General features: G+C 38.4%; 1 long non-coding RNA gene across 1 annotated transcript; it reads right to left on the bottom strand.

Moving 5' to 3' along the window:
- Positions 1-473, bottom strand: LOC125237553. The gene is made up of 3 exons (XR_007178345.1): positions 429-473; positions 266-351; positions 1-174 (listed from the first exon to the last, which is right to left on the bottom strand). It is a non-coding gene; the product is annotated as an uncharacterized LOC125237553 (long non-coding RNA).
- Between the last annotated feature and the right edge of the window lie 14,178 nt (positions 474-14,651).

Genomic DNA, 14,651 nt, shown 5'->3' on the forward strand with positions numbered 1-14,651 from the left:
ACGAGGAACGCTCTGACCTTGGGGACGTCTAACCGAGTTGAGGAGAGGTGGCCGCTGCAGCCACGGAATGGGAGCTCTTCCATACCGATCGTCACAGCCTCCTGTCCACCGGTCCAGGCTCGGGAAGCATCAGCTCTGCTCTGTCTTCGAACGTTAACCTCCAAATCTGAGGACCTGAAATAGGTTTAAAAAAAACAATGACCCTGAGGCTTCCACCAACCCTTAGCGAGGGTTAAAATATTACTCGAACGAATGTGAAACGTACCCATTCCAGAAAAGAAGCCGGCTTGTGGTTCCGTGCAATCATGTCAATGGAAGGGGTCCTCAGTAATTTTATAAAAATAAAATCATCTGAAAATAATGGGCACAAGAATTAGCACTGAACGTAACACAACAAACTGCATTCGAATATGGAAGAAAATACTTACGATTATGCGATTAATTCGCGATTTAAAAATTAGAATGTGGCGCATAGGCCCTGAAGAATTTGAAAACCACCCGTCTACATCCTTTCCAATATGCAAAGTGTCGGCTGACAGCTCGGCCCACAGATACGTGACGAGATGCATTCGCCTATAGACAACAACTTTAACTTCTGTCTTAAAGAGGGTAATAAAATATTTCCAAAAAGGAACGAAAACTAACAATACAATAATAAATTGAGTTTTATTTTTAATAAATGAAAATTCAAAAGGGATTTTGGAAGGAAATAAATTAACGACGATCGACACGCCATCTTTTGTCATTCTAGCTAACAGCAAACTGGGTTATCAATACAATCCTGCCGATAGATGGCTCTGCCTGTACGAAACCAATAGTTACTTGAGTATAATATCAGCTAAATAAAAATATACCTACGAGGTTTGAAAAAATATTGTTACAATATATTAGTAGATTACCATTATCGTCGGGTATTCATAGTATTGCTTTCGTCGACGCCGAGCTCACGGAGGTCTACGTTCACTCTATCCGCTCAACGATATTTAGGGAGACTAGCAGGACGGCGTTCTCCCATGCTCTCAAGGCGAATGTGAGGTAACGATACCGCTCAAAACCGAACGAAACGGTGTGTTCTTGTGTTGAAGGACGAAACTCATTTTGGGTTATCGTGTCAGCCAAGTAAGTAGTAAGTAATAGTTATAAGTAAGTACCAAGTAAGTAGTAAGTATTTGTTCTATTATATATTCTGTGGAAGTAGGTATGTAAGTAGGTATTCATAATATTGCATGTCAAAGGAAAATTATTTTTCATACCTACTCAGTAAAATCTGCGTCTATTATATTCAATTGTTTAAATCCAATTTTACATTCCAATTCTATAGTATCGATTCAGTAAATAAGGGATAGTTCATCACGTTTTTCATAAACATAGATATACCTATTTATACCTCCTAGTTGTTTGATTTTGATTTTGAAAACATAGACGTGATTTTTAGAAATAGTAAAAGTTAGGTACGTCGAATTTCAACTCAATGTAATGGTCAGCAGAGGGTAAGAGTATGTACTTACTATTGTATTGTATTGTACTGTATTGTAGTACGGGCGATTTTCCGCAACCGATTTCTTGCGCGTATTTTGCGTGATGTATAAGCTAACTATTATCAATAGGTATTCTAATTATAAGCAGATTAACGAAATAAGACGTAAGTAGTTTGTCATTACCATCATTATACATAGATAAACTTACATTAAGAGGTTAAAGGTGCACTCTACTCAGGGAGTTTTCGCATTCGATATCGGTCGGATCGGATAGTGTGAGAACTGAGAACACACTTAAAGTTTAATTTCAATTTTCATAGTTGTGTTTGAATGTATGTACCTGTAGTTGTGTGTTTGAATGTAGGTATGTATAGTTTTGTTTTTGAATGTAGGTATGTAATGTATGTTTGTTACGAAACTATTTAGAAGTTATTAATTTTCAATTAAGGGCTGTCCATTTATTAACTTTTTCCAAAATGTTTGACGTAAATAAATCCTAAAGTAAGAGAAATAAACTCAGCGTATTAATCACTATTCATTTTCATCACCAAAACCTAAATCTTAGAATTTTTCTGTGTAATTTGTGACAGATGAAGAGAAGTTAATTTCGCAAAGAGGACCTGAAGTAGGCCAACAAGTATGTAAAGGAACACTTTTGTATTTTAAATGTAATTGTAGGTATGTGTATGTATGTTATTTTAGTATTCGCTTGTTTCAAGTGATACGGTAATGTTTGTGGTTGAAACATGATGTTTTAGCATAACATCACATTATATGATCCTAATAACGCCATCTAGTTTCAATTTGTTGTCTTTAGAGGGTAATGGGTAGATTGGTGACAACATACATTTTTTTATTTTAAAATGTAGGGTGTTGCGAGAAGAATGAAGTGGACCGTCAAGAAGATGAGAGGTCAATGAGAAATTCCGTCATTTTAGAAATGTAAACTGGGAAGTTTAATTGTTTTACGTACGTGAAAAGGACGGTGTATACCGTAATCATATGTACAAGCGGTACGTGCGAGTGTGTTATTGTCGCGGGGTAAGTGTTATGCAGCTGATCGTGTAATTACAGTACTAGGTCTAAATGTGCTTAGTGTCCGTTTATGTTTATCGTGCGACTTTTTGTCCGCAACTTTTGGTAACGCAATTGTTCCTACGGTGGTAAAATAATCAGAAAAGATAAATGAAAGAAAATTAAACATCAAGGCAATCTGTCTTCGTCGATATACGTTGCCTATCTCACCATAGTCGCCGTAGCATACTTAGTTTAGTGGATAGTGGCTACGAAGCGACAGGTTGCTGGTTCGAACCCCGGCAATGAAATATTTTTGTGTATTTTATTGTTTGAGTTTTTTCCTTTTAATTTGTTTTAGTTTAGTTTTAAGGTTCTTCCTCTATATTTATTTTAGTTTTGTTTTAATCTTATTGTTCAAGGTTATCCATTTGTGATTAAACTTTGGTCAATTGTTTCCTTTATTTAGCTTCTCACAATTTGAACCCTTTAGAATACGCTAAATTTTAGTTGTCACGGGGGCATGTATGCCAGCGAGTAAAGAGAGTTGTAATTATTACGACGTGTGTTAAAGAGGACGTTTGTTGTGAGTTATTCCGTGTTTGGTTATCACAACTGAGTATGTAAAAGTTTAGTTCGCAGGGGGGCACGTGTGCCAGCATGTAAAATTGTAATTAGTTTGAGTAAGCAACAGATGAATTAAATTGTAAGTGTATGTGTATGTTACTTTTGTTTCCGATTAACTTAATTAATAACTGAGGGTGCTCATCATCATCATAATTCGGCAAAGGTTAGAAGCCAGTATCTAATAGTTTTACATTTACAGAGTTAGTCAATAGCATAAAACTTGCAATGACATGGGGGCAAGTTTAGTGTTAGGATATCTAGTTATGGTAGCGTAGTAGTATCTATTCACGCATCGTTACATGACAATATTGTTCTTTAAAGTATGTTTCTTATCATGTGGATGGGAAATGAATAGAAATATTTTATTCAAGGACCTAACAACCATGAACTACAATGTAATGACTATGTGCGAGTCTCGCTATTTGGAAAGTTGTACGAGAACCTATTAATTAGACCTTAGCTTGATGAACCAATTAGCTACTTACACTAAAATTTATTATTTTGTTTATCAAGCATAGATTTAGTCATGTTTTTCTATTCCCAAGTAAAACTGATTATAAATAAGGGTTATCCATTTATAAGCCGTCGTTTTATCCTCCACCTAGCTAAAAATATCGTGTAACTGTAACAGTATTAATTTTGCAATGTTGTGTTGGGGAAACTAAAAAATAAAGGATAATCCAAAGTTCATATTTTGTTTGTAATTACGCTAACTCGACGCGTTTCGTGCTTCGAGCTTTTGAGTTACAGAGCCAGCAGTAGTTGTACGGGACAGCAGTAGTAGTACGGGCCAGCAGTTGCAGTAGGAAATTTACGATTTGAAGTGGCTGTCTTCGCCTGAAGCCCCTCCAAGAAAATATTTGTGCAGTCAGTAGGATCTACTACTTCGGCAGAATAAACAAGTTCAAAAACATCTGAAGAGGATCTGGATAATGAAGAATGAGACGTGGGTAATCGTTTGGTTCAGGATATTTGTGGCTGGTCAAATGTAAGATGAACACCCAACTAGCAAAAGTCGCGCTTACAACGATCTCAAGACAAAATTTTTTTGGTTTTATATTGATTCTATATCATCGTAGAAGCCTGGATTTGGGCACAATTATAAGCATATTTATTTTAATATCGTTCTAACATCACTTTTATTGCATACTGTTCGCTTTTACAGTAATCTTGCCAAAACTAATTTAAGCTTTCTTAGGCTAATATCGCTTTCACGTAAGTATTTTATAAGCCTGCATAGGCTTATTTTGGTCCAACATTAGACTCTTGTGAGCCTAAACAAGCTTATTTTGATTTTTGTACGACAACACGATAATTATTTGAAACATTCTACGGCTACGTTGTGACAAAATAAACACTAAAGGTAATTAAGTATTACCATTTAGTAATATTTATAAACTTATAATAACGTGTTTCTTATCCTTGGTGCTTCTTCATATTGCGCGGTAAGTATTTGGAAAATATTATTTACTGTAAAATAGACCCTTATTTACACTTCAAATTTCATGCGCCCACTCAAATAATAGTATTTTGTATCCTCGTTAATTATTTTATTTCTTTATTTGCAGTAAAAAGACGCCATTGTTATAGTTGCATTTTCTCAGTGCGCTATTAGATTATTATAAGATCATTTGCTATAATATTAGCGTTCTTAAATACCAATGATACGGCCATGTTTAATTAATTTAGGATTCCTTGCTTTAACTATATAAAACCTCATTTTCTTAATCTTGACCTGATTTTATATCACTTGACCATATAAATACAAGTATACTTATTGTTTTTACTTTTTATTTAAATGACAAAGTTGGTGATGTGAAATGGTTGTATACTTACAACTGTGTTCCCAAAATTGATTTAAGGTCAAACCACTTTATATTGATATCATCTATTGTTTATTTAAGTATGTTTATCCTATATCACTCTAATATATAACTAAATTACTGCTATTAATCTCATAATAGCTTTAAATAAGGTCACAAAAAGATGCACTATTGTATTTTTATGTTATGCTGATATTAGTCTGAAATTCTTACATAAGCATTTATTAAGACCATTATAACATCAAATTATCCAATATCACTCTAATATCTTACTTAACTACTGCTATTGACCTTATAATAGTTTTAAATAAGATGAAAAAAGTATGTACTTATAGTGTTTTTATGTTATGCTGATATTAGTCTGACATTCTTACAAGAGCATTTATCAGGACCATTATAAAATCAAATAAACTTAGAGAAGAGGACTATAAGAACAGTTACTCTCAAGAACAATAAATCTACGTAAATGTTATTGTAGGAGTAAGAGGCTTATAATAGTATTATAAAATGCGCTTATATACATATATGAGACTAAGTAATGAGACAGAGTGTTCTAGAGTCCGTACTAGCTTGTCTAAGGCTAATATAAGAGCAGTAACATGTTCCAAAACAATTATAAGAGTGATATAAGCCCACCACTCTTATAAAGTGCGTAATCCAAGACTTTTTTGCTAGTTGGGCATGTTACCATTTTGTAGTTAGAATACCTAAGTTAAGTGGCATAGCGCGTAGTAATTTTGATTAAAGCAATTGGCGTAACTAATTTGGCGTAAAGTAAAATACATTTGGCGTATATTTAATTGCAATTTGGCGTAAATGATTAAGCGTAATTTTTAGAGCATATAAGGCGTAACCAAGCGTAATTTTTAGAGCATATAAGGCGTAACTTTTATGGTTGAAGTGATGTGGGATTGGTTTTTGGTGGTTGTGGATGGCCAGTGCATGTGCGGGGCTATGGCTTTTTGTTGAACAGCAAGTCATGGTTTCGTATGTGTAAGGGTTTATTCATGACTATCAGGAATTAATTCTAACGTTGCTCTGACTATATTTATTTTTAGCGTAATTTGTCTCAACCAATTACGTTAAACATTAAGCGTAAGCGTAAACTTTAATTATAAGTTATGTTTTGTAGTATAGTATAATATGTAGATTTTTTCAATATAAAGCACAATGCAATATATATTTTATTCAAAAGGAAATGGGATTAACTTTTTTTGCTGTCAATATTTTGATTGTTTGCAACTTTGTATTAAACTGTATGAAAGAGCGAGTGAGGAAGAATAAAAGATGATTGAATGGAACATGTATGATATGTGTGTACGACTCAGATGATGTATGTTATGTGTAGATGTAAGAGAGGATGGATGAAAGAATTGAAGTATGATTTTGTATGAGAGAGTTTATTAAGAGTTGTTTATCATCAAATATTGACAACAGTTATTGTTATTTGCAAACGGGGAAAAGGGGAACAAAGATGTGTTATCAAGAGAATATTGGTGTTAGGTTAAGGTCATACCTTTTATAGGTAAATTCTTTTTGATAACACAATACTCTACAAGAAGCTATCACTATTCGTCCGTCACACTCTCTATGAACGAGTGGGTTTGCAGAAGGAGTGTTTTGATTTAGTTTGCTTAACCTATCTTAGGGGATCCGGGGTACCGGGCTGCACAGCAAGCACGTGGAAAAAAAAAGAACCATGTGTTTGAACTGCAGTGACGTGGCGGTCCTACCTTTGGAGAGAAATGTGTGCCTCTGATAGACAGTTTTGGTTATTGCTATTTAACTGAAAAGCTTTCAATAGAAATGATTTTTTTTTTAATCAATTGCATTGTAGATTAGTATGGCATTTTGCAGCCGATATACATCCAGATATGTATAATTTTTATAGTAATTTTTCATCATAAGTAGGATTATGATAATAATAACTTCCACAAAATAAAATAAAGTTATTATTAATATAATAGCAAGGCTGATGCTGTCCAGGAGTTCCTTCCTGTCCATTTGTAGTACCAGTAACTCGGTCGAGACTTTCAAATACTTTTAAGGATGTCTTCTACATTCTTAACTGACCATTTGGCTGACTCCTGAGCTTACGTGATGTGGGGTGGTCAAGCATGTGAATTAAAACACATGTTTGAATTACTTCGTGTCCATCTATCCTGACGCTAACCTCAGATAAGGAATCTAGAGTTCGTTTGGGTTCCACACGAATAAAAAAAAAAAAAAATCGAGTGGAAATCATTTGAGCCATAACGTAATATATATGAATTCAAAATACTTCTAGCTTTCTTGCTTGGAAATAGAGTACTACATCACGCCAAGAAAGAAAGGAACCGGTTGTCCTGTGTGGGTTATTGACTGGAGTTATTGCCACTGGGAAAAAGTGTTGGAGGTTACCGCAAAGGTTTTTCCATTCTTTATGAGGAGGTTTTCGTTGTTTCTGGACATCTGGGCAATGTAGGTGGTGGAATCTCAATGGCTACGGTCGTAGATTCCGGATGAAACGCGAGGACTTTGCTACATAGGGCTCACTTGCCTCACAACCAAGTGTCGCATGGAGGGTGGAAATTCTGTCTGAAAGCAATTGGACTCATGGGTCATAATTCTGTGGGTTTATAATTTCATGCCGGATAATTTGTTTCCTTTCTAGTAATGGTCACTTTACACACCACATTTACATCAAGGGGTTAAATAACAATATCTGATTTAGAGTGGGAACATTTGTGCTCCGAGTCAAGGGTTACGAAACCTTTCCTCTGTGACAAATGTTGGGGGCAATTGTGACGATCCGATAATCTCGTTTCGTACAAACCTATGCATGCATAAATATAATATTATTTTCATTCCAAATAGAAACATCATTCAAAACATCGGTAGCAAAAGTTCTAGGAAACAGGTCGAAACTCGACTTGGCGTCAGGCGATGGTGCGCAACCAATCACGATCGAGATGAGCGCGTCGGCGCTGGAGGGTGCGCTTCGGATGCCCATATATGGTAATACAAGCGAGCAATGCCGTCGGGGCTCCGGGGGGACGCTAGCGTGGCAGGTTCGGGCGGGGCCGTCACCCGAGCGGGCTATATAAGCCAGTACACGGGGCGCAGGGGGGGATTCAGGAACGAGTCGCGGGTCGAGGCAGCCACGGGGAGATCTCTCCAAAGATAAGAAGGAGTCATGTGAGTTCTTTAATATTTATCACTGTTTTTCTTTGTGATTTCATTATGATGTTCTATTGTGCTTTGTTATATGACTATTTTGTGGTACTTTGAAACATAACTGATTTATTAGGGGTTTTTATTATACACTTAGAATAATCTATGGATTTTAAATAATTCTCTGATATTCTAGAGCATATTATATTATAATTTTATTACAATGCTTAACTGCATATTTGCTGTGTTTGAGATCCAAGGGTATTACATTAATTCCAAGGAATGCTGAAGCTAACTAAATTATTTTATATGAGAACTTATTACAATGTTAATTATATGGTTATCTGTACAAGCTTTTGCTTTAAATGGACTAAGGTTCTAAACAACTTCAGAAGAACAATGCTTAACTGCATGCTTTTGTGTTTGAGATCCAAGGGTCTTATATTAATTCCAAGGAGTTCTGAAGCAAACTAAATGATATTTTATGTGTTAATTATATGGTTATTCTGTACAAGCTTTTGCTTTTAAATGAACTAAGGTTCTTAATCAACTTCAGAAAATACTGAAGCAATTTATATTTTATTTATTAATCAGAAATAAAAGATTATTTTATTTCTGGATATTTGATAATATTGTGATATTATATTTTTATTATATCTATAGAAAGAGCTGCTAATGGGGACTATATTTATGGAAATTTAATTGCTAAAGTTTATGGGATAGCTGGGTTTTGAGAATAAAAATAATGAGACAAGAAGATATTACAGTTTGGTTTTAAAATTATTTTTATTATTTTGATTGAATAATTCCTGGTACAATTCTTACTTATTTTGTCAATAAAGTTAAAGAGCTTAGGGACTAGGTTCTGTCGGGAATGCCAGTTTGAATTAAATATTTTTATTTCGGATTTGTTTTTGATAAATTAAAGAGACTCGGGTCTTTTCTCTTGCTACTTGGCATTGAAGTTATGATGCTTGTTTGGGCAGGAGGTCCAGGCTTGAGTATATCAGCTAAGCGTAACGTGACAGTTGAGGCAAGTCTTGTATAGCAATGCGTACGAGCTTACCACATACAATGATGGCCATTAAATGGAATTGTCTTGTTCAAATACAGTAATTGTAATTTTCATTTGTCGATATGTTGGAGGAGAGTCTGGGGTTCTATGGTTTATAAAGTTCAAAATTTTTGAGAGAACCGGTTGATAGGTTCACATTCCAGAAAAGATGATTCTAGGAAAGGATCCAAGGCCTGGCATTTTAGATGACAGAATAGGCGACCATACCTCATGCGCAAACCAGGGGGTATTTGCCTAAATAAAGCCCTAAATACAAAATAAAACAAAGGGTTCTTGGAATTCTTGAATTGCTGAGAGTTTTCCTTTAATTATCTTTGAATAGTATTAATAGTGAAGTTGTATTCTCATTTTCGCTGATTCTCACTGATAATTTAACATAGAAACAATAGAAATAGCGTTCCAATTTTATTTTCGATTCAAAGAAAGAATTGAACTGGCAAATAGCTCTACGTTGATGGTCAGAGCTTAGTATGTATTACCGACTATGTATTGTAATTCATACTAGGACGCGTTGGGGATAAAACACCTTTAAAAATAAAATTCCTAAAAAATTTGACAAATAAATTGAAATTTTCACCTTAATTATTGTATTTTATTTCTTTCTACTTCACAAGGTGTATATTTGACTTTGAGAATTGAATGAACATGTTGGTTGTAATTGCTCTATAAAATAAATTATGTATCGGTACTCATCTATAGGGAATATCAGAATAGCGGAGACTATTATTACCTAGGAGGTAGAATTTCTGAATGTTAGGGGAATATCCAGTGTGTTGAAACTTCCTACACTTGAGAAAAGGATTTGTGGTTACTTCGTACAGCTTAGGCTTCCTACCTTTACTAAACGATCACATTTTATTATTTTTCTTATGGCCAAACGTTTTAAATGCAGAACAAAACAAACAAAATAAATTGGGATTAAATTTAGGGGTAGTTCTTAAGCTTAATGGGTTCTTGGGTTGTTAAATATATAGGGTGCTTATGGTAGAGTATAGGCTAGGGTAGGTAGGTCACCTTTTGACTGTTACAATAACTAAATAAATGTCACTGTTACAACTTAAATGCATGCTTTTCTTACAAAAATACCAAAGTCACTATGAGTGTGCCGTTCAGATTTGAGGAGTTCGGTTCTGACTATATCATCAGCAGTTCCACTGCACCAAATGTCACTGTTCTGGACGTAAGTGCATGCTGTTCTTATAAAAATACCAAAGTCACTATAAGCGTGCCGTTCAGATTTGAGGTGTTCGGTTCTGACCATCATCAGAAGTTCCACTGTACCAAATGTCACTGTTCTAGACGTAAGCGCATGCTGTTCTTATAAAGATGGCAAAGTCACTATAAGCGTGCCGTTCAGATTTGAGGAGTTTGGTTCTGACCATCATCAGCAGTTCCACTGCACCAAACGTCACTGTTCTGGACGAAAGAGCATGCTGTTCTTATAAAAATACCAAAGTCACTATAAGCGTGCCGTTCAGATTTGAGGAGTTCCGTTCCGGCCATCATCAGCAGTTCCACTGCACCAAATGTCACTGTTCCGTACCTAAATGCATGCTGTTCCTTTAAAAACATAAAAATCACCATATGTATGCCTTTCAGATTCGAGGAGTTCCCTCGATTTCTCCAGGATCCCATCATCAGAAATTCAATCAAAAATCGAGGAACAAACATTAAAAAAAAAAAACATACAGACGACTTGTTAACCGTCCTATTTGAGAGATATGAGGCGACGGTTAAAAATGACCCAGGTTCAGGGAGCAGAGCTTTATGAGCCTCTGCCTTGACTGTTTTTCGTCACGGAAATGTACCAATGTAATTTTTGGTTCTAGTTTCTAGTAGTAAGTCTCGTTAGGCTCGTGTCTCGTCAGCAAGGAACCCGTACCCCATCGTCAAAACAATACAGTCATTCAAAAATGTCTTCCCGTCTCACTCCCGTCTCATACGCTCAGTGTGAGGGAGAGAAGGACTCGAACCATGCGCGGATCCAGGGGGGGGGGGTCATGGGGGTCATGACCCCCCCCTGGAGCCTAGGCTGGCCATACAAATCCACGTGACCCCCCCCTCGGGGGGCCTGGGCCTTTACCACATGACCCCCCCTGGGCACGAAGCTGGATCCGCGCTTGACTCGAACTCAAGGGCCCGGTATATCATCATCATCATCATCATTTCAGCCGTTAATCGTCCACTGCTGACTCTATATTCATATTCATATTCATTTATTCATAAAATTAACAATTTTACATGTCAAAGTTAAAGTTATCCTCCCTTTGTGCACTTATCCCGGGCTTGGGGTACGTAGCCAAATGTACACACGCTTACGACAGTATCGCTATCGTTACGCTATCTCTATCGCTCTTCCGTATTGGCACAGTATAATAAAGAGTACAATCGTACAGTATGGCCACTTCCGCTCCCCGCTGAAAGTGCCGCCCACCCCCTCTCGGTTACCTCACAGTTACCGCCTGTCAAAAATGCGAACAGTCGACCTGTCATATCTCACTCATACAAGCATAGTACGCGTTCACCTACACAAGCTTAGACTCTGTGCTAGGAACGCGCCTCTTTCATATATTTGATCGCCACTGTCCGAGGTGTGTGGTATTGGTGCTACTGGGTCGATCGGCGCGGCATCTAGCGTCAAATATTGACATTTCAGCTAAGCCGTCTGGGCTAGTCTCATCCAGAGGTCGACCCAACGAGCCAAGGGATGCCAGCTGCCAGGCGCTTCTTACTCATCCTGATAATTGCTTCGTTTCCACGGGACTAAGTGTGGGACCATAGAACTCATCCTCCTTGCGTTATCCCGGCATTTTCCACGGCTCATGGGAGCCTGGGGTCCGCTTTGACAACTAATCCCAAGATTTGGCGTAGTCACTAGTTTTTACTAAAGTGACTGCCATTTGACCTTCCAACCCGAAGGGTAAACTAGACCTTATTGGAATTAGTCCGGTTTCCTCACGATGTTTTCCTTCACCGAAAAGCGACTGGCAAATAACAAATGACATTTCGCACATAAATACCGAAAAATTCATTGGTGCGAGCCGGTGTTCGAACCCGCGACCTCCGGAACGAAAGTCGCACGTACTTACCGCTATCTCGGACACTGGCGATCAAACAATTATATGAAAGAGGGGCGTTCCTAGCACACAGTCTAAGCGGCGCTCGTGTAGGTGAACGCGTACTATGCTTGTATGAGTGAAATATGACAGGTCGACACACACGGTTTCGACAGGCGGTAACTGTGAAGTAACCGAGAGGGGGTGGGCGGCACTTTCAGCGGGGAGCGGGAGTGGCCATACTGTACGATAGTACCTACTCTTCATTATACTGTGCCGCTAGGCTACCAGCGCTTCTAGTTAGCAGAGCTTGGGACCATAGAACTAATTGTCTGTAAATGGTTATGTTAAATAAAATATTTCATTTCAAATATTTCATTTCAAATATTTCATTTCAAATATTTCATTTCATAAACGCACCAAAACTAAACAAAGGTACCTACACATGCGGAAAAGTCATATTATCGATACTACAAGGTCACGCCAATCATCGATGCAGATTAAGTACTTAGTTCACGCTTGTTTTTTGTCATTCTGCTCTCAAGTCTCTCAACGCGTGTTTAAAAAAAAAAAAAAACCTTTTAAAATATAATTACACCAAAATATAATTACATCAAAATACACCAAAAAGAGGTGTTGAAAGCGATGCGCTGCCTAGACGTCAAAAAAGCTAGTGGCCCAGACGGTATTCCAGCTATCGTGCTCAAAACATGTGCCCCAGAGTTGTCACCTGTTTTGACGCGCCTGTTTAGGCTTTCTCTCAATACGGGTTTTGTTCCCGAGACGTGGAAGCTTGCCAATGTGCAACCAGTCCCTAAGAAAGGGAGTCGTGCCGACCCATCGAATTATAGGCCCATCGCAATCACCTCCATACTCTGTAAGATTATGGAGCGTGTATTGAACACCAAGCTTCTGGCGTATCTCGAAGGTAACGATCTCCTCAGTGACCAGCAGTACGGGTTTCGTCGTAACCGCTCCACCGGGGACCTTCTGATTTACGCCACCCACCTTTGGGGTGAAGCCATCGAAAGGCATGGTGAGGCTTTGGCTGTGTCCCTCGACATTTCCAAGGCCTTCGATAGGGTTTGGCATGACAGCCTTATTGCCAAGCTTTCCGCATACGGGCTCCCTCCTGGCCTGCGCGCTTGGATCACTGATTTTCTGAGGAACCGATCCATTCGAGTAGTCGTTGACGGCTGCTCGTCCGATCTTATGGAGATTACTGCCGGGGTTCCTCAGGGGTCAGTTCTCTCCGCGACTCTCTTCTTGCTGCATATCAATGATCTGCTCAAGCCCGGTATCTTGGGGTATGCAGACGACAGCACAGTCACGGTGAGATATTTGTCCGATGCACGGGCCAGTGCCAGCGTAACCCAATCCCTTAGAGAAGGTATGTTGGAGGAAACGAACTCGACTCTGAAAGCTGTATCCGATTGGGGCCAGGCCAACTTAGTCGAGTTCAATGCCTCAAAAACGCAGGCGTGTCTCTTCTCCGCCAAACGGAGTCAGTTCACCCTGGCTCCTACTTTCCGGAATGTATCCGTGGCAGTAACGGACCGCCTAGAGTTACTCGGGCTAACGCTCAACTCAAACCTGAACTTCGGTTCTGCTATTGAGTCCAAGGCTAAAACTGCAGCAAAAAAACTTGGCATCCTTTTTAAAGTGAGGCGGTATTTCTCGTCGGAGCAACTTCTCTCCTTATACAAGGCGCAAGTTCGCTCGTGTATGGAATACTGCTGCCACTTGTGGGACGGCTCTGCCAAATACCAGTTGGCAGCCTTGGACTCAATAGAACGTCGAGCTCGAAGACTCATTGGCGACGTTCCGGCAGGCAAGGCAGGATTACAAAGCCTCGAGCATCGCCGTCGAGTTGCGTCCTTGTCCGTCTTCTACCGGATACATTCTGGAGAGTGTGCACAGGAACTGCATGACCTGGTTCCTCCTTCCCCGTTCCATCACCGGACAACCAGGCGCGGGGAGCGGTTTCACCCTTACGTTGTCGACCTACCTTTCATTCGCACGAAGAGGTTTGCCTCTTCTTTCCTAATGCGAACTGCTAAGGAATGGAACATGCTCCCCTCATCTGTATTCCCGGGCGAATACAATCTGGGTGAATTCAAGTCAAGAGTGAATAGGCTGTTACTGAACCAGTGAGCTACAACCTCGGCCTTGTCGTCACTTTCCATCAGGTGCGACTAAGGTCAATCACTGGCCAGTTTATAATAAAAAAAAAAAAAAAAAAAAAAAAAAAAAAAAAAAATAATTTTGGGGTTCAATCTACGAAGTATGCGTTATTTTGTCGTTTCGTTTTTTGGAAATATGATGGTATTTTACCTACCAGCAGGAAATACATACATACATACAATCACGCCTGTATCCCAAAAAAGGGTAGGCAGAGCACATGAAACTACTAAAGCTTCAGTGC

The sequence above is a fragment of the Leguminivora glycinivorella genome, chromosome 21 (assembly GCF_023078275.1).
Source record: "Leguminivora glycinivorella isolate SPB_JAAS2020 chromosome 21, LegGlyc_1.1, whole genome shotgun sequence".
In the NCBI taxonomy this organism is placed as follows: domain Eukaryota; kingdom Metazoa; phylum Arthropoda; class Insecta; order Lepidoptera; family Tortricidae; genus Leguminivora; species Leguminivora glycinivorella.